Source organism: Brachionichthys hirsutus, unplaced genomic scaffold, assembly GCF_040956055.1.
Source record: "Brachionichthys hirsutus isolate HB-005 unplaced genomic scaffold, CSIRO-AGI_Bhir_v1 contig_1145, whole genome shotgun sequence".
Taxonomy (NCBI): domain Eukaryota; kingdom Metazoa; phylum Chordata; class Actinopteri; order Lophiiformes; family Brachionichthyidae; genus Brachionichthys; species Brachionichthys hirsutus.
In genome coordinates, this window is record NW_027180315.1 from 828,292 (window position 1) to 846,854 (window position 18,563).

General features: G+C 47.5%; 3 non-coding genes and 1 pseudogene across 3 annotated transcripts; all 4 read right to left on the minus strand.

The window, feature by feature from the left end:
- Nucleotides 1-554: 554 nt before the first annotated feature.
- Nucleotides 555-665, minus strand: LOC137912458 (U5 spliceosomal RNA). The gene has a single exon (XR_011106315.1). It is a non-coding gene; the product is annotated as a U5 spliceosomal RNA (small nuclear RNA).
- Nucleotides 666-799: 134 nt separating this feature from the next.
- On the minus strand, nt 800-974 carry LOC137912396 (U2 spliceosomal RNA; annotated as a pseudogene).
- A 16,409-nt stretch (nt 975-17,383) lies between these two features.
- LOC137912416 (U5 spliceosomal RNA) lies at nt 17,384-17,495 on the minus strand. Its single transcript, XR_011106275.1, has one exon. It is a non-coding gene; the product is annotated as a U5 spliceosomal RNA (small nuclear RNA).
- Nucleotides 17,496-17,628: 133 nt separating this feature from the next.
- On the minus strand, nt 17,629-17,819 carry LOC137912389 (U2 spliceosomal RNA). Its single transcript, XR_011106263.1, has one exon. It is a non-coding gene; the product is annotated as a U2 spliceosomal RNA (small nuclear RNA).
- Nucleotides 17,820-18,563: the final 744 nt, after the last annotated feature.

The following is an 18,563-nucleotide window of genomic DNA, read 5'->3' on the forward strand; positions in this document are numbered from 1 at the left end:
TCATTTGACTCATTTCTGTGCAGTTGAGGACCAAACTAGAAAGATAAAACTGGCTTCCTGGAATCTCAGGTTTTTCGTGATGTTTCAGCCCATGGACAGCACTGGCAGGGAAACAACTGACCCAGATGAGTCTATCAGCTCATCCTGTGTAAAGGAAGGTTTAGCCAGAGCTAACTATGCTTTGCTCCTATGCTATGCTACTGTGCCTTCAGCCTGTCATCCCTCCCTCTAAATGCAGTGAGCTCATGAAGGATCTTGTTTTTGACCACATCTGGAGTCAAACACGATGTGTTTGCTTTATGACACAGCAGGAAAATTATTTGTCCATCAAGGCGGTGCATCGCCTCCTGAGCAGTTGAAGAAGACGCTGCCATCAGTGAGAAACACTGATCCATGCTGCAGCCATAGATTTAATGTTAAAATTCCAACATCAAAGCACAAGTTGATCAAAGGCCTACAGTGTAAATAAGAAGGATTGCGTCCCACATCAGCCACGTGTACACTACACTACACTTAAGCGGAAATAACAAATACTTTTTTTCACAGGAAAATGACGCCCCACTTTAGCAGGGCGTAAAAAATTGACTTCAACTCTCGTTGTTCCACTCCACGGAAATCTTTAGTAAAAGGCGAAAGATTTATACGATCTGAAGTGAAGCAAGACAATCTACCTTCTCATTGAAAGTCAGACCGACCCCATTTCTGACAACAAGACTGTCAGTCCTGGTTCATCTCAGAATATCACCCACACTGATTTCCAGTCAGCACGCAACAGTCATTGGTTTTACACAAGGCAGAAGGAGGTTGCACCGTTCCTGGCAGCACTGCAATACCAGGTCGATGCGTAGAGCGAGCGAGGCAAGCCCCTTTCTCAGCTCCCAGTTCTAAAAATCCGCTTAATATGGTATCCTCTAATAGAGGACATATCAGATATTAAACTGATAAGAACAGATTTTTTTCTTTCGAAAAGTTTTATTGACACTTAATACTCATATATACATTCATATAATTCTTTTCATATAGTATGTGTACACAATTCTGTAAAAACACATCTAAGACATTAAAATTCTGCCTTAAAAGAGGTTATACAGATAAAAGTGTTTGTGAAAAGATGATCTTATACAAGTTAAAACTGTGTCAAATACCCTTAAAACAGTCTTTAAAAGAGGAGTGCATTGTTTAAAAGGCTCTGCTGATCTTTCAGTTTGTGCCGGAGCGCAGTGAGTCCCTACCAAGGGGAACTCATCCTGCTCCTCCAAACAGCCGGTCTGTCGGGGTCCTGCCCCGGTGCCCAGAGGAGATCCCCCGCCCTCGTGCTCCTTCCCGCCTGCCTCACCCGGAGAGCCAGGCCGCCGCTGCTGTGTCCTTATTTTCGTGGGTCCAGCTCCTTCGTCCGAATGGGCACAGAGGCGATTCTTCTTTGTGGCTGCGTCCGCAGCCTTCCGCCTGCAGCTTCAGCTGCTTTGACGGTTGCTGCCGCCATCCGGAAAGCAGCCACGGGGGGGATCTGCATGTGCTTCCTTACCAGCAAGTTTCTGGAGGTCCAGATGGCGTCTTTGATGGCGGTGATGGCGAGCCACTGCTTTGCATGTTCTTTTGCAAGCACTTGTTTTTGGTTCACTCCGTAGAGGACCAGTTGTGCAGTGAGGACCTCCCTTGCTGGCAAGTACGGGAAATTCAAGGAGCTGGCCATTTCCCACAGGTCCACAGCAGCGCCGCACTCCCAGAGCAGATGCCTCACCGACTCCGGGGCGCCACAACCCGGTCGGGGGCAGATCGACAGTCTTGCCATCCCCCGGGAGTGCATTACGGACCTGACCGGGAGGATCTCGTGGGCCACCATCCAGGACAGATCCCGGAGCTTGTTTGGAAGAGCAGGATGGTTCACGTTGCGCCAAACTGTTTGGGGTTCGCCGAGTGCAAGCCCCCGCACTGGACTCACCGGCTCGCGCTCCTGCACAACACATAAAAGAGAGCGATGGCTGGTTAAAACCGACAACTCCTCATGTTCCAGATTAAAATTCATTAAGAAATTTTTAATCGCAGTGTAAGCTGGTGGCAGGTTAAAAGACACAGGAACTTTAAGATCAGTGGGTAAAATCTTTAAGTGTCTGAGGTAGGACCCCATCCAGAAGCGTGCCATGGCCGCAGTTTTTGGGTTTCTGGATGGGGCTGTAGCCGCTCCAATGTGCGCTGTGGTGTACAAGGACGTTAAAAACAAGGTCAGGTCTGGAACCCCCTTGCCTTCTTTCTCCTTTGGCCTTTTTACCACACCTCTCCTCAACCTTTCCCACTTGGATCCCCATAAAAAATAAAAAATGGCTCGTTCCAGGTCTAAAATCACTCTCCTCGGAGGGGTAAAAACAGAACTGACCAATAAAAGCAAAGGTAAAATCACTGCTTTAATGATTAAAACCTTCCCTTCCATAGTCAGTTCCCTTAGTCCCCAATACCCCAGTCTCTGCCTAACTTTCCCTACCACGTCTGGCCAATTTGTATGCCCTCCCCCATCCCTGTCAAATTTAATCCCCAGAATCTTTTGGTCAGTCTGAGTCACAGTCAGGGGCAGTCCTGTACGTTCAGTCGGTGTCCAAGGGCCATAAAATTGGGCTAGCGTCTTGCTTCTGTTCAGTTTGGAACCAGAAGCCCGCCCAAACCAGTCAGTCAAGTCCAGGGTCCGGTTGACAGATAAAAGGTCAGTGCATAAAACGTTGATGTCATCCATGTATAAAACGCATTTGCTACTCAGTCCCCCGGACCCTGGTACTACCACCCCGTGGATTCGTGGGTCCCTTCTCAAGACCTGTGCCAGCGGTTCGATGCAGATTACATAGAGGAGAGCGGATAACGGACAACCCTGACGGACACCGCAGTTAATCTCCACTGCTTTTGTAGGATCCCCGTTAACCATGAATTTGCTGGTGATGTCTTTGTACAGCAATCCCACCCAAGCTATAAACCTCCCTGGAAACCCCATTTTTTGCAGTACCTGGAACAGGTACTGGTGCGAGACCCGATCGAAGGCTTTCTCAAAATCTAGGTTTAAAACAACTAACCAAATATTCCTGTCTCTCGCAAAACAGATGGTGTCTCGGATCAGTACGAGGCTGTCGGTGATCTTCCTCCCCGGGACGGCACAGGCTTGATCCGGGTGAATCAAGTCTTCTAAAACAAGGGACATCCGAACTGCTAAAAGTTTGCTAAAAAGCTTACAGTCGAAGTTTAAAAGCGTGATTGGTCTCCAGTTTCTAATGTCAGTCTTGTCTTTGTTTTTAAATAGGAGGGTCACTATCCCTGTCCTAAAACTGTCAGGTAGCCGATCTAGTCGTTCGAATTCCATAAAAACAGTCAGTAAGTCAGGTGCTAAAAGATCCCAAAATGTCAAATAAAATTCCAAGGGAAGTCCGTCTTGTCCTGGTGACTTCCCTTTCGTAAAAGCTTGTATGGATTTATTTAACTCTAGCATGTTAAAATCTTGGGATAAAAGCACACTGTCACTTAAAACCTGTTCAGTGGAATCTAAAACTTCATTCAAGGTGTCAATAAAAACAGGTTTTTCTCTATACAATTCAGAATAAAAGCTTTCTATATGCTCTCGTATTTCTTTGGAAGTATTAAAAGTGCATCCGTTCGGGTCCTTTAGTTTTAAAATTGCCCCTCTTTTATTTAAAATCTTTCTAAAAAAGTATCGCGTGCACTTTTCCCCTTCCTCTAGCTGCTTCTCCCTGCTTCTTAAAATGACACCTTTACTGTGGTTATCTGCTAAAATTGACATTTCACGCTTAATATATTTTACCTCCTCACTAAAATCCAAACCTTGTAAAGTTAGTCTAAAATAACGCTGCAGTCTTTTCTGCAGTCCCATCATGCGTGACGCGGTCGGACCGGATGTGATCGCGCGAGACCTCCCGTGTGATTTTTGGATAGGATATATGACGGCTTTCTGCAACTAATATAATATTAGACATCACCATCGCATAATTCGCCCTTTTCGATTACTTTCATTAATCGACGGATTGGATTATCGCTCAGCGTGGAGGACCTCGAGGTATTTATCGACGAGTATTATTCCAGCTGCTGCGTCATGGAGGAATCCGCGTCGGGCGATAATCCCTCCAAGAAAAGAAAGGCCGACTCGGCTACTGATACGGAAGATCTCGGCAACGGAGATGCTCCGACTAGCGTACTGGACTCCATTAATAAAAAACTGGACGTCCTCGGCGTGCTTCACGCCGACGTTAAAGACCTGAAGGCTAGCTTGGAGCTCGCGTATGGTATGATGGCTGAGCTTCAGCGCGAGAACATCGAGCTACGCTCCTCCGTTGCGACTGTGTCAGTCGAAATGGAGAAGATTAAAACAGAAAATAAGACGCTCAAAGAGACAGTCCTGGACATTCAGTCGCGCAGTATGCAAGACAATTTAATATTCTCAGGCATCTCAGAGAGCGCCGCGGACAACCCAGAGTCCCTAATTAAAAACTTTATGACGACGTCACTGAAAATTCCCCCGGAGACGGTAAGTACAATCTCCTTTCACCGCGTCCACCGCCTCGGAGCCCGTAGAGGCGATAGGCCCCGTCCTATTATCGCCAAATTTGAACACTTTAAACATAAAGTGCTGCTAAAGAGCAAAGGACGGGAGCTTAAAGGAACCTCTTTCGGGATGAATGACCAGTTCCCGAGAGAGATCAACGAGCGGCGAAAGGTACTGTATCCGATCATGAAGCAGAATAGGCAGAAGGGCAAACGAGCTACGCTGGTTGTGGATAAACTATATATCGACAACCAGCTGTACCGAGACCCTGCCACCACCCCCTGGCTATTCTGAGTCAGAAACACCCGTAATTATTCCATTCAGCTAAGAATTAGAGGCATTTTCATGTGGATGAGGATTATGCTTTAACATAATGCTCGTCAATATGTGTAGGTGTAGCTATGTTTTGGTGTATATGTAGATGGTTATGTATGTATGTATATGTATTTATATATGTGTATGTCCGCATATATGTGAAATAGAGAAACAAATGATCCAAAACTCACTGGGCTATTAGGAATTAATGTATTCCTCTTGTCCCAACCCTCCCCTCAGATCCACTCCCCCCCCTCACGTCTCCCCCTCCCTTTCACTCACCCCTCCCCTCTTCCCACACACACACCCTCTATGTCTATCACTTGTTTGTTATACTTGTTTATGTATCAGTGTTCTTGATTCTACTGTGCACACATTTAAGACTCTTTATATCCCTCTCAGCTATCCAACCATCCAACACCTTGACTTTAACTTATCACATGCAGAGAATAGTAAGCAGCTTACAGAGATACACACATTTAGACCTGACTGCTCACCATCGGTATGTCTAAGTTAATTTTGGTATCTTGGAATGTGTGTGGCGCTCGCTCTCAGGCAAAAAGAATCAACATCTTAGACCATCTCTCAAAATTAAAAGCAGACATTTGTCTCCTACAAGAAACCCATTTACAAAAATCAGAAGAGAAATTACTCACAGACACAAATTTTAGTCAAGTTTTTTCTGCCTGCTATAACAGCAGACAAAGAGGAGTCTCTATATTAATACACAAGAGACTACTCTTCACGTTAAACAACACTGTAACGGATCCAGAGGGCCGATACATTATTATTCAGTAAATTATACTCAATAGTGAATCTGTACGCTCCTAATAGTGATGATTCGGCCTTCTTCCACACATTGTTCTCTCAGCTACTCGAGCTAACAGCAGAATCAACTATCATCATCGGCGGAGACTTCAACACAGTTCTAAATCCATCAGTAGATCGCTCCAGTACTACAGTACACACGAGGCGTTCACAATCAGCCAAAGTACTACTGGAATATATGGATGATTTTGGCCTTGGCGACGGCTGGAGATTAAAAAAATCCAATGAAGAGGGAATACACGTTCTTTTCTTCTGTGCACCGTTCATTCTCAAGAATTGATTATTTTCTCACAAATAATTCTGTGATTGAGAATATTTCTACTAAAATTAATCCAATAATTATCAGCGATCATGCTCCGGTCACGCTTACCTTACAAATCGCAGCGACCTTTAAACCCCCGTCAACGTGGCGCTTTAACACCTCTTTGCTTAAAGATGCAGAATTTGATAGGGTCATAAGAAGAGAGTGGGCAGACTATCTGGAAATGAATGACTCTCCAAACTCATCTCCGTCTTTACTCTGGGAAGCAGGGAAAGCTGTAATCAGAGGTAAAATTATATCATATGCCTCTTACAAAAAAAAACAGGAACAGAAAATGGAAAAGGAATTAGAGGAGAAAATTAAACTATTAACCGATGCTTACGCAGCGAACTCAAGCAATCAAATGTGGACTGAACTACAAAACACAAAACTAAAACTAGATGATATATTATCAAAGAAAACAGAGTTCATATTACAACAATTGAGATACAACGACTTTGAATATAATAACAAATCAGGCAAGTTTCTGGCGAATCAACTCCAACGTAACAGAGAAAGATCTCTCATAACAGCAATTAAAGGGTTAAATGGTGAGTGCACGCAATCACCAGAAGAAATCAATCAGATATTTTACACGTTTTACCACAACTTGTATTCAGCAGCTAATAAACCCAACCCGGAGGATATTGAGGCATTTCTCAGTAATCTGAATATGCCTCAACTATCAACAGAGTATAAGAACATTCTGGAAGTTCCGCTGTCTATAAATGAACTCCACAGCGCCCTAGATAGTATGCCTAACGGCAAAGCACCAGGCCCGGACGGCTTCCCGGCTGAATTTATGAAGCATTTCTGGACCATGTTAGCGCCGTTATTCTTCAGATCAGTGACAGAAATGAAAAACAATGGTCATATACGACCCCACATGAATACAGCAGCAATTAAACTTCTACTGAAGCCGGACAAAGACCCCACCCTCCCTTCAAGCTACCGACCTCTATCATTAATCAACGCCGACATCAAAATTATAGCAAAGGCACTTGCATCGAGGCTGGAGACAGTGATCCCGTCTGTAATTCACAGCGACCAAACAGGATTCATTAAAGGTCGACATTCCACCAACAATATTAGAAGACTGCTAAATCTGATCAGTATGTCGCAGCGACTTGGAAAAAAGGCAGTGGTTATATCGCTGGATGCAGAAAAAGCCTTTGATAAAGTTAGCTGGTCCTTCCTCTTTGCCGTCCTACACAAGCTTGGGTTTGGAGAGTCATTTATTCACTGGGTGTCAGTATTATATAACTCTCCCAAAGCGACCGTAACCACCAACGGGATTACCTCACAGAGCTTCACCTTGCAGAGAGGTACCAGGCAGGGCTGCCCACTCTCTCCTTTATTATTTGCAATATTTATTGAACCCCTAGCAGCAGCAGTGCGGCAAAATAACGGGATTAAGGGAATCAACACTGCGGTGTCAGAACACAAAATCAATTTATATGCTGATGACATCCTGCTTTATTTACAAGAACCCTCGGATTCGCTGCAGGAAGTATTCAAGTTGATAGCTAAATTTTCACAACTTTCAGACTATTCCATCAATTGGACAAAATCAACATTACTTCCCATTACAGAAAAGTCATGGAACCCTGCAGACCAGGACCCAAACTACTCCTTTCCTACGGGCAATTTAAAGTACCTGGGCATTAATATTTCACCTAAACTGTCTGAGTTAACCCGATTAAACTTCACCCCACTTCTGGATAAAATCAGCAGTGATCTGAAGCGTTGGAATAACCTCCCGATATCCCTTTTGGGAAGAATAGCCACCATCAAAATGAAAATTTTACCACAAATAAATTATTTATTTTCAATGATTCCATTTAAACCAACTTCCAACTGCTTCCAGTCGTTGGATTCAGCCATCACCAAATTCTACTGGAAAAATAAAAAAGCAAGAATTAGTCTATCTACCCTTCAGAGGAGTAAATCTAAAGGAGGCCTGGAAGCCCCAAATTTTATGAATTATTACTTGGCTAACCAGCTACAATATCTTGTACTATGGATGCACCCGAATAGAGACTCTAATTACTGGTTAGAATTGGAACAGAAGGACTGCAAGGATATTAGACTCGCAGATCTCCCCTTTATCACAACAACCATCAAACGGCATAACTGTTTTAAAAACCCGATGGTTTCTTCCACCTTGTCCGCCTGGTGGAAAGCGTTAGAAGTTACAAATTCTAAACTGGAACCCTGCATGTTCTCTCCAATCTGGAATAACCCTGACTTTCAGGCTAGTAATCAACCTTTCCATGTAGGTATGTGGGAACAGAAGGGAATCTCTCAACTCCATCATCTCTTTCATGACAATACGTTTATGTCATCTACAAAATTGTCCCAAAAATATGAACTCGGAAGCGGAAATTTCCTTTACTATCTTCAGGTAATGAATACAATTAAGAAAAGAATTCCAACGCTCCGGGGCCCGCCTCAGCCACCTGTATTTGTTATGGAAGTCACAAAGATTTCCCCGACAGTTAAAAAGACCCTTTCTAAGATTTATAAACTCCTCTCAAGCACAGATACGTTACTTCTTCCCATCTCAAAATGGGAGACGGATCTGTCACTAACCCTAGATCATGACTTTTGGACACAAATCTGTGAAAATGTATTTAAAATGACAAAACACAGAAATCTTCAACTCATCCAGTATAAGATCCTTCATAGAACACACATTACTCAATATATGATGAAGAAAATGGGCTTCTCTGAATCTGACATCTGTTCTCAATGCTCCCAAAATACTGCTGACACTTATTTCCATGCCCTATGGTTGTGCTCACCCGTCCAGGATTTCTGGGTCGCAGTATCACATAGACTGTCGTCCATCTTAGATTGTACGTTCCCTTTATCTCCGATCTCTTGTCTACTCGGTGACTTGGCAGAAATCGTTATTTCTAAGAAATATACGCACCCCACACTCGCAGCCCTCGCCATCGCCAAGAAAACAATCCTCGTTAACTGGAAAAATAAACAGTTTTTAAACATCAATCATTGGTTGAACCTCCTCATGGAACACATATCAATGGAGAAAATCTCTGCTTCCAAAAAAATAAATAAAAAACATTTTAAATATTTTACAGAAAGCTGGTCTCCTTTTATTAAATCATTAAATATAAATATTACAACCTGATTCTGCCTGCTAGCGAAAGCCACCACAACGATGTAAATGGTAATGCTGCTTGTTTCTGTTTTCTGTATCCAGGACCGAGTGGACCTCAGAAATACATCGTCGCCCAGCCATTCTAACTTTCTATGTTTCAGCTCCAGTCTCCAGCTCAATGTTCTTCACACAAGGATGGTTGATCTCCGGGACTGTTGGCATGCTGGGCTAACTCTTCAGGGGCTGTCCCCGTGGCTTGATATGTGCAACCCGGCTCCTCGGGTCTCTGCTGGGTGGCGCATGCGTCTCGGGCGGCCGCCGGTGTTCCGCTAGGCTGCCATGCGGGGGTGCTGGCCTATGCGTTCGGGATGGCACTGAGCTGGCGCAGTCTGTCACTCCTCTGCTGGTAGTAGCGGCCGGGGTCCGGCTGGTGACCTGGCGTGGCCATGGCCCCCTCACCTCCCCTCCCTCCTCCCTGACCTCTCTCCTCCACCCTCCCCGTCCCCTGCTCGCCCTCTCCTCCTTGGTCTCGTCTCCTGTCCTGCCTCCCCCTCGCCCCTCTCCCCTCTCCTTCGCCTCCCTTCCTCTCCCCTCGTGGTCTCCCCCTTCCCCTCTCTCCCCGCATCTCCTCTTCCGGCATCCTGCCTCCCGCCGGGGCCTCGCGGCTCCCTCCTTCCTGGGGGCTTGATTATGGGGGATGGGTGGGATGCGTCGGGGGCGGCGCTCGATCCAGGCCCTGTGCATGGTTGGGCCCTCTGACACATGTGGGTGGGATGGGTGAGGCTGGGGACTATGGTCGGGCTCCCTCCTCCCCCCGCCTGGTTGGCTGGGGCCTCATGTGCTGCGCCTCTTAACTCACCACCTTAGCACAACACATTTGTAAATATACACATAGGGACATGCACCTGGGGGGCCTGGTGCTGGGGGGCGTTCACCGAGCGTCCCTCTGCAACCCCCCCCCCCCCCATTTTAATGCACCACATGGGGTTACGTGGGTGCTAGGCGGGGAAATAAGGGGGAGGGCGCAGGGCAGGAGTGCGCCGTTGCCCTCCTCCGCATCCCCCGTCTGGCCCCTCCTGCCCCAAATTTTAACGCACTACATACATGTGTATATAGCACCTGGGTGTCCACACATTCACGGTGTTGGGAGGGTTCCCCAGTCTGGGATCTGGGGAGCCATATAGACAGGGTATGGGGGGGGGTTCACAATCAATTTATTTATTTTTGGCCTTGGCGCGGCATGTGGGGCCTTAGCGGGCTGGGCTTGGGGTGGGACGGTGGTCCGGCCTCCTGCTCCCTACTCTCCATCCCAGGGAATAATACTCTCCTCCCAAATGGCTGTATAGGGTCGGATAGGGCTGAAGCCCCTGCACTGTCTACTCCCGTTCCCCAGACGCTGGTTCGCTGGGTTGGGGGGTTGCCCGAGCTCGGCGGTGGGTTGGGTGGTGGGGGGGAGGGGTGCGGTGGGGGGGAGGGGGCGGGGGGGGCGCGGGGGGCGGGGGTGGGGGGTGGGGGGGGCTGGACTGTGGGGGGGGCTGGGGGACTGTGGGGGGTGTGTGGGATGGGTGGAGGGTGCTGGGAAGGGGGCGGGTGGTTGGGGGGGGCGTGGTGTTGGGTGCTGGTGGGGCGCCAGGCCGGCCCGCTGTGCCCCGTGCCGCTGCGCTGGCCTAGGTTTCGTCGGCTGTGTTGGTGTAAGTCGCCCCCCGGGCCCTGGACTGGTTCTTCTGCGTGTGGTTCTGGTGGGGCCATGGTGGTCGTTCTTGGGTTGCTGTAGCTGCTTGGGGTGATCTGGGGGCTCATGTTGCCATTGTTGGGTCCGGGATGGCTGCCCCGTTCTTAGGTGGAGGTTTCATGCATGCCAGATCCACCACTCCAGCACCTATTAAAACTCGTTTAGAGAGTCAACCCCGCACACAGATCTCTGAGTTAGTGGAGGTTGCTGGGTCAGTGCTTGTGGCTCTCACTATGCTCTCTCTCTTTTTCCTCAGATCTGAGAACTTGGTGATCCATACTTTCCTCTAGAGACGAATGTGAACCTGGTCTATTGGGACAACTCTTGGTGATGATTGGATGGAAGGGGTAGAATTAAGGGGCACAAATAAATCCATTGCACTTTCTTCTCAGAACACTGTGTTTTTGTCACTTTTTGTTTGTTCATGTTGTATGTTCACTGCGGTGTGCACAGCCCTCTACGGTGGTAAGCAGGTAATAAAATCAATAAAATAGGAATAGGCTAGGCTGCCAAGAGGGCAGGTGACGGTCACAATCACTATAAGAATAAAAATTGCATAGAACTCCAGCAGTGACTGACGTTATGTCCGTCACTGTGGAGCACGAATGCAGACAAGGTAAAAAAAAAGAAAAGAAAAAAAGAGAAAAAAAAAAAAAAAAAAAAATAAAAAAAAAAGAAAGCCTGGGTCCTTTTTTTAACCATTTCCCACCATAGTGCTCGTGTATCGTAGAAGTCCTGGAAGGTCTGCCACATTGTGTACTGCTCCCTGTACTGACTAACTAACTCCCTATCTTCTAGAAGGGAGCAGTTGAGCTTCCACAGACCCGTCCCTACAGTCACACCTGAAGAGAGTGAGAGGGTGCAGGTCAGCATCGAGTGATCTGAGAAGAAAACAGGGATTAATCTAGCATCGGTGGGTGGGCAACCCCGGGTAAAAAAGTAATCTATGCGAGAGGCTCTGGTGCCGTCACCACTGGTCCAGGTGAAGCCCTCCTCTCTGGGATGCATGGATTTAAAGCAGTCAGTCAGCTTAAAATCCTTGCAAATTCCCTGAAGTAAAACCGACGTCTTGTCTATTTTAAAATCTGTCTCTGCTCTCTTCCTATCCTGCCTACTCAAGATACAATTAAAATCACCCCCTACAACTAATGGCGCCCTACCTAGCATGTGGGACTGCAGGTCTTCTAAAAAGTCGTACCTGTCGTTTTTGTCATTAAAACCATAAACATTTAAGAGGTTAAAATCCTGTTCCATAAAAGTCAAATGTGCTAAAAGTGCCCGACCGTGTCTCACCACAGTGCTGCCCTTCACCACAATCTGAGGATTTTTTACTAAAATGGCCACTCCGTCATTCTTGTTTTCGTCTGATCCGCTCCATATAGACGGGAGCGGCCACATCTCCTCCCACTGCGCGTACCTCTTTAAAAACGGAAGGTTGCATTCTTGAATTAAAAACACATCTGACTTAAAATTGTAAAGGAAGGATAAAATACTCTGTGCCCTCACCCTCGACTTCACACTCCTGACATTAATTGTCGTGAAGGTGAGGGTCATGAATATGGTTATTAAAAACAGGTACAACATTTTAAAAGACAATAAATAATTAAAACACTAAACCTAGTCGTACGTGTCCGCCAATATTGTAACAGGATCTCATGTCATAATATCCTCACAGTCGGGAGGTGAACTTCGAGATCCTGTCCTCCGGAAAGCAATATCTGCTCGCCGTTCCAATGGAGTTGATTGCAGTGCAATTGTTAGGAAGGAACACTGACCTGGTGAACCGGAGGGGGGGGCTTCGTCCTGCTCCACAGAGGAACTGTGAGAGCCTGGCTCAGCCCTTCCCCTCTTCTCCAAGGCTTCCTCAGCCTCAGAGCTCGACAGTTCCGATGCAGTCCTCTTATAACAGGGCTGGGCATTGGGGAGGCAGGTTTCACCGGACCCCTCTTCACTCACTGTGATAAGACTTCCAGTGGAGTCCTCACCGGAAGAGCTAGGTCCAGCTCCACCATCTGCCTGACTCTCCCCAGCAGGCTCCCCAGCTGCCTGGCTCGCCACGGCAGGCTCCTCAGCTCCCTCTGCTGGGTTGAGTTCAGGCCCCTCCCCTTTTCCCGCCTCACCGGGCTCTCCTCCAATCACCAGTTTTGGCGGGAAGTTTGAATTTCCCAGCCCCGCCCCTTCAATCAGCACTTTGCCGCCATTTTCCGCAGGTGTGTCGGTCATTGTCGGTCTGGCCTTCAATTTGTTAGCAAATGAGTTTGGGCAATCCCTAAAGAGATGGGTAGTGACTCCACAGAGATTACACTTCCTGCCATTGGTACATTCCTCAAATGTATGCCCAATCTCTCTACATTTACCACAAATGATGTGCGGACACGCCTCAGCAAGGTGCCCATGCTCACCACACTTGTGGCACAGCTTGGGCTGTCCTTGATAGTGGATGTAGCCCCGGTCGTTTCCCAGGACTATCATGGACGGGAGATGCTTCAGGCCCTGGAAGCCCTGAGGGTCCTCCCATTGTTGAATGGGGACCCTCCAGGCACAGTTCCAAATGCCATCCACATCCCTCACTTTGGTAGCCTGTCCTTTGACCGTGCAGTATCTACCCAGCCAAACCAAAATGTCTCCTGCGTTCACCATTTCATTGAACATCCTGACAATAACCGTTTTAAGGCTATTGTCAGTCAGTTTCTCAATTTCGAACACAGAGAACTGGGTCTTCACATTTTCGTACTTCATCCAAAACTGTTTCAGTAATAAATCGGACATAAAACTTACGTCAAAACCTTTGTTAAAAGGGAGGGTCAAAATACAATGGAGGTCATCTGGCTGAAAACCTAGGGCCTGCTGGATTAGCTTCCTGGAGAAGTCTAGCCTCGACATCCCCAGGAGCCTCCCACCCTCCTCCCTGAATTTAAAACGCACACTGTGGTGCCTCCGCATGCCGGCACGTGCAGCCGACATGGCGAGAGGCACCACCAAGAACAATAAATTAGCTAAAAACAGGTAAAATACAATTTAAAATATAAAAAATGTTAAAACTTACCTTGAGGTAGACCTAAAGTGCAAGTGGAAAAAGTGCAAACAAGCAAGAAATGAGCAAAATACAACAAATTAACACAGAAACAGAACAATATCCTCCTCTCAAGCTAAGGGATTTTTCCAATAATTTGGAAAGACCTTACTGCCAAGGAGTGATCACTGTCTTAGCCAAAAGGCCGAGAAGCGATGAGCCCGGTTCGTTTGGCGCAGGTGCCAACTGCCTGAAGCCTATCCCTCAGGTCGTGGTGCAGACACATGCTGACCATAGGAAAAGCTGCTGATTCAAACTCGGCTTGTGGTCCGAAGCTCACATTGACTATATTATACCCTGTTGATCATTTTGGTCTTGACAGGGTGGATCCTGGATGTCCCTCCTCTCCCTCTCTCCCTCTCTGCCCATCTCCCAAGGCCCACCCACCCGTCGCAGAACACTGCCCGACCTCACCTCACCCACGCTGGGCTGAAGAGGGAGATGCCCCCCCCTACCCCACATTCTGGCCCCAGTCCGGGGATGCCCGACCGACACAACCCGGCTCTCCACCACCTCCCAGGCACCCACACTCTGGCCCCCATCCGGCAAGGCCAGACCGCCACAACCCGTCTCTCCACCACCTCCAAGTCACCCACACTCTGGCCCCAGTCCGGCGAGGCCAGACCGCCACAAGCCGTCTCTCCACCACCTCCAGGGCACCCACACTCTGGCCCCAGTCCGGCGAGGCCAGACCGCTACAACCCGTCTCTCCACCACCTCCAGGGCACCCACACTCTGGCCCCAGTCCGGCGAGGCCCGACCGACACAACCCGGCTTTCCACCACCTCCCGGGCACCCACACTTTGATGATGATCACACACGGTTCATTTTATGCACCATTAAAAAAAATCATATAAATATGTCTTGAATTTGAAAGAAATCACATTTTATTTTTTTCCCCACTAAAGATGGGTTCGGCGAATGTGCATATGAAACTGGTGGGGTTCGGCACCTCCGACAACAGTAAGAACCACCGTGCAATGCTGTTTTGCTTTGATGTTATGCTTTGAGTTCACAATGGTTTGGTATTGTGTAATGCCTGTATGCTTTGATGTTTTGAAACTCTGGACGTTTTCCCTTTTCCCCTCCAGGGGAGGGGGTGCTGCCGCTCCAAATGTGCCCAGGGGTGGTTTCTGTTAGATAAATCTGCAAATATGTTTATCATTAATTCACCAATCAGTAGCATTAATTATGTCATGGTTCTTTTAATGCCATTTATAATCATTGATTCATAATCAATTCTCACTGTAATCATAACGTATGTGACAATCGTATATCTGTTATATGCTGACGAGACTGAAGAAGTGAACACCTTGTGTTGTCTGGAAGAGCTATCTACTCAAGGTTGGAGTCTTCATGTCTGGGTGATTTACGCATGTACACATTCTTATCTGCTAATAAAACCAGCTGGGAGAGAACTGTTTCTCTGAGAATCGAGGACGAAGCTAGCAAGCGACCACTCTCCCTTGCTGGGAGAGTAGAGGGCGCTGCTCGAGCAGCTCCATTCTCCCTTGCTGAAAGAAAGATACCAGTCTCCTGTCTTACCGCAAGTCAAGTAAATGTTTAGTGGTGTGGAATATTTAGGACTTGGTTCTGATTTTCACTCTTTTACGGCGTCTCAAACCTGACAGTTTCCTGCTCAGGTGAGGAAGAGGCAAGGCGTCATCGTGAAGAGTAGCGTATTCTCCACCTCTTGACGGGTTTCCACCACAGCAGTGAAACACACAAAGCTCTCTCATAGCTGTTTTGAAACTCTGGACGTTTTCCCTTTTCCCCTCCAGGGGAGGGGGTGCCGCCGTGCCGCTCGTGCCCAGGCCTGGTGCCCGATGCTGGGAGGCGAAAAGCACGCTGGCCCCCTTGACACTCTGGAAGTTGGGGGGTTTCCCCTCATTTCCCTCCTCTCCCTCTCTGCCCATCTCCCAAGGCCCACCCGCCCGTCGCAGAACACTGCCCAACCTCACCTCACCCACGCTGGGCTGAAGAGGGAGATGCCCCCCCCTACCCCACATTCTGGCCCCAGTCCGGGGATGCCCGACCGACACAACCCGGCTCTCCACCACCTCCCAGGCACCCACACTCTGGCCCCCGTCCGGCAAGGCCAGACCGCCACAACCTGTCTCTCCACCACCTCCAAGTCACCCACACTCTGGCCCCCGTCCGGCAAGGCCAGACCGCCACAAGCCGTCTCTCCACCACCTCCAGGACACCCACACTCTGGCCCCTGTCCGGCGAGGCCAGACCGCTACAACCCATCTCTCCACCACCTCCAGGGCACCCACACTCTGGCCCCAGTCCGGCGAGGCCCGACCGACACAACCCGGCTCTCCACCACCTCCCGGGCACCCACACTTTGATGATGATCACACACGGTTCATTTTATGCACCATTAAAAAAAATCATATAAATATGTCTTGAATTTGAAAGAAATCACATTTTATTTTTTTCCCCACTAAAGATGGGTTCGGCGAATGTGCATATGAAACTGGTGGGGTTCGGCACCTCCGACAACAGTAAGAACCACCGTGCAATGCTGCTTTGCTTTGATGTTATGCTTTGAGTTCACAATGGTTTGGTATTGTGTAATGCCTGTATGCTTTGATGTTTTGAAACTCTGGACGTTTTCCCTTTTCCCCTCCAGGGGAGGGGGTGCTGCCGCTCCAAATGTGCCCAGGGGAAGAGGCAAGGCGTCATCGTGAAGACTAGCGTATTCCTCCACCTCTTGACGGGTTTCCACCACAGCAGTGAAACACACAAAGCTCTCTCATAGCTGAAATCGTATTCCACGGATCAAGTGGAGCTTTACGATGTAAAAATTGATTTATTCAGAACAATGATTTGAATTTGTAAAATACAATTTAAGAGTAACAATTTGAGCTGAGGTCATGGAGACAAAATGAAAGAATTGATCCCTCTGGATCTAACTCATTTGACTCATTTCTGTGCAGTTGAGGACCAAACTAGAAAGATAAAACTGGCTTCCTGGAATCTCAGGTTTTTCGTGATGTTTCAGCCCATGGACAGCGCTGGCAGGGAAACAACTGACCCAGATGAGTCTATCAGCTCATCCTGTGTAAAGGAAGGTTTAGCCAGAGCTAACTATGCTTTGCTCCTATGCTATGCTACTGTGCCTTCAGCCTGTCATCCCTCCCTCTAAATGCAGTGAGCTCATGAAGGATCTTGTTTTTGACCACATCTGGAGTCAAACACGATGTGTTTGCTTTATGACACAGCAGGAAAATTATTTGTCCATCAAGGCGGTGCATCGCCTCCTGAGCAGTTGAAGAAGACGCTGCCATCAGTGAGAAACACTGATCCATGCTGCAGCCATAGATTTAATGTTAAAATTCTAACATCAAAGCACAAGTTGATCAAAGGCCTACAGTGCATATAAGAAGGATTGCGTCCCACATTAGCCACGTGTACACTACACTACACTTAATTGGAAATAACAAATACTTTTTTTCACAGGGAAAGGACGCCCCACTTTAGCGGGGCGTAAAAAATTGGCTTCAACTCTCGTTGTTCCACTCCACGGAAATCTTTAGTAAAAGGCGAAAGATTTATACGATCTGAAGTGAAGCAAGAGCGATCTACCTCTCATTGAAAGTCAGACCGACCCCATTTCTGACAACAAGACTTTCAGTCCTGGTTCATCTCAGAATATCACCCACACTGACCTCCAGTCAGCATGCAACAGTCATTGGTTTTACACAAGGCAGGAGGAGGGTGCACCGTTCCTGCCAGCACTGCAATACCAGGTCAATGTGCAGAGCGAGTGAGGCAAGCCCCTTTCTCAGCTCCCAGTTCTAAAAATCTGCTTAATATGGTATCCTCTAATAGAGGACATATCAGATATTAAACTGATAAGAACAGATACTACACTTGATCTTAGCCAAAAGGCCGAGAAGCGATGAGCCCACCTCGTTTGGCGCAGGTGCCAACTGCCTGAAGCCTATCCCTCAGGTCGTGGTGCAGACACATGCTGACTATAGTAAAAGCTGCTGATTCAAACTCGGCTTGTGGTCCGAAGCTCACATTGACTATATTATACCCTGTTGATCATTTTGGTCTTGACAGGGTGGATCCTGGATGTCCAGGTGATGGTGGTTTCTGTTAGATAAATCTGCAAATATGTTTATCATTAATTCACCAATCAGTAGCATTAATTATGTCATGGTTCTTTTAATGCCATTTATAATCATTGATTCATAATCGATTCTCACTGTAATCATAACGTATGTGACAATCGTATATCTGTTATATGCTGACGAGACTGAAGAAGTGAACACCTTGTGTTGTCTGGAAGAGCTATCTACTCAAGGTTGGAGTCTTCATGTCTGGGTGATTTACGCACGTACACATTCTTATCTGCTAATAAAACCAGCTGGGAGAGAACTGTTTCTCTGAGAATCGAGGACGAAGCTAGCAAGCGACCACTCTCCCTTGCTGGGAGAGTAGAGGGCGCTGCTCGAGCAGCTCCATTCTCCCTTGCTGAAAGAAAGATACCAGTCTCCTGTCCTACCGCAAGTCAAGTAAATGTTTAGTGGTGTGGAATATTTAGGACTTGGTTCTGATTTTCACTCTTTTACGGCGTCTCAAACCTGACAGTTTCCTGCTCAGGTGAGGAAGAGGCAAGGCGTCATCGTGAAGAGTAGC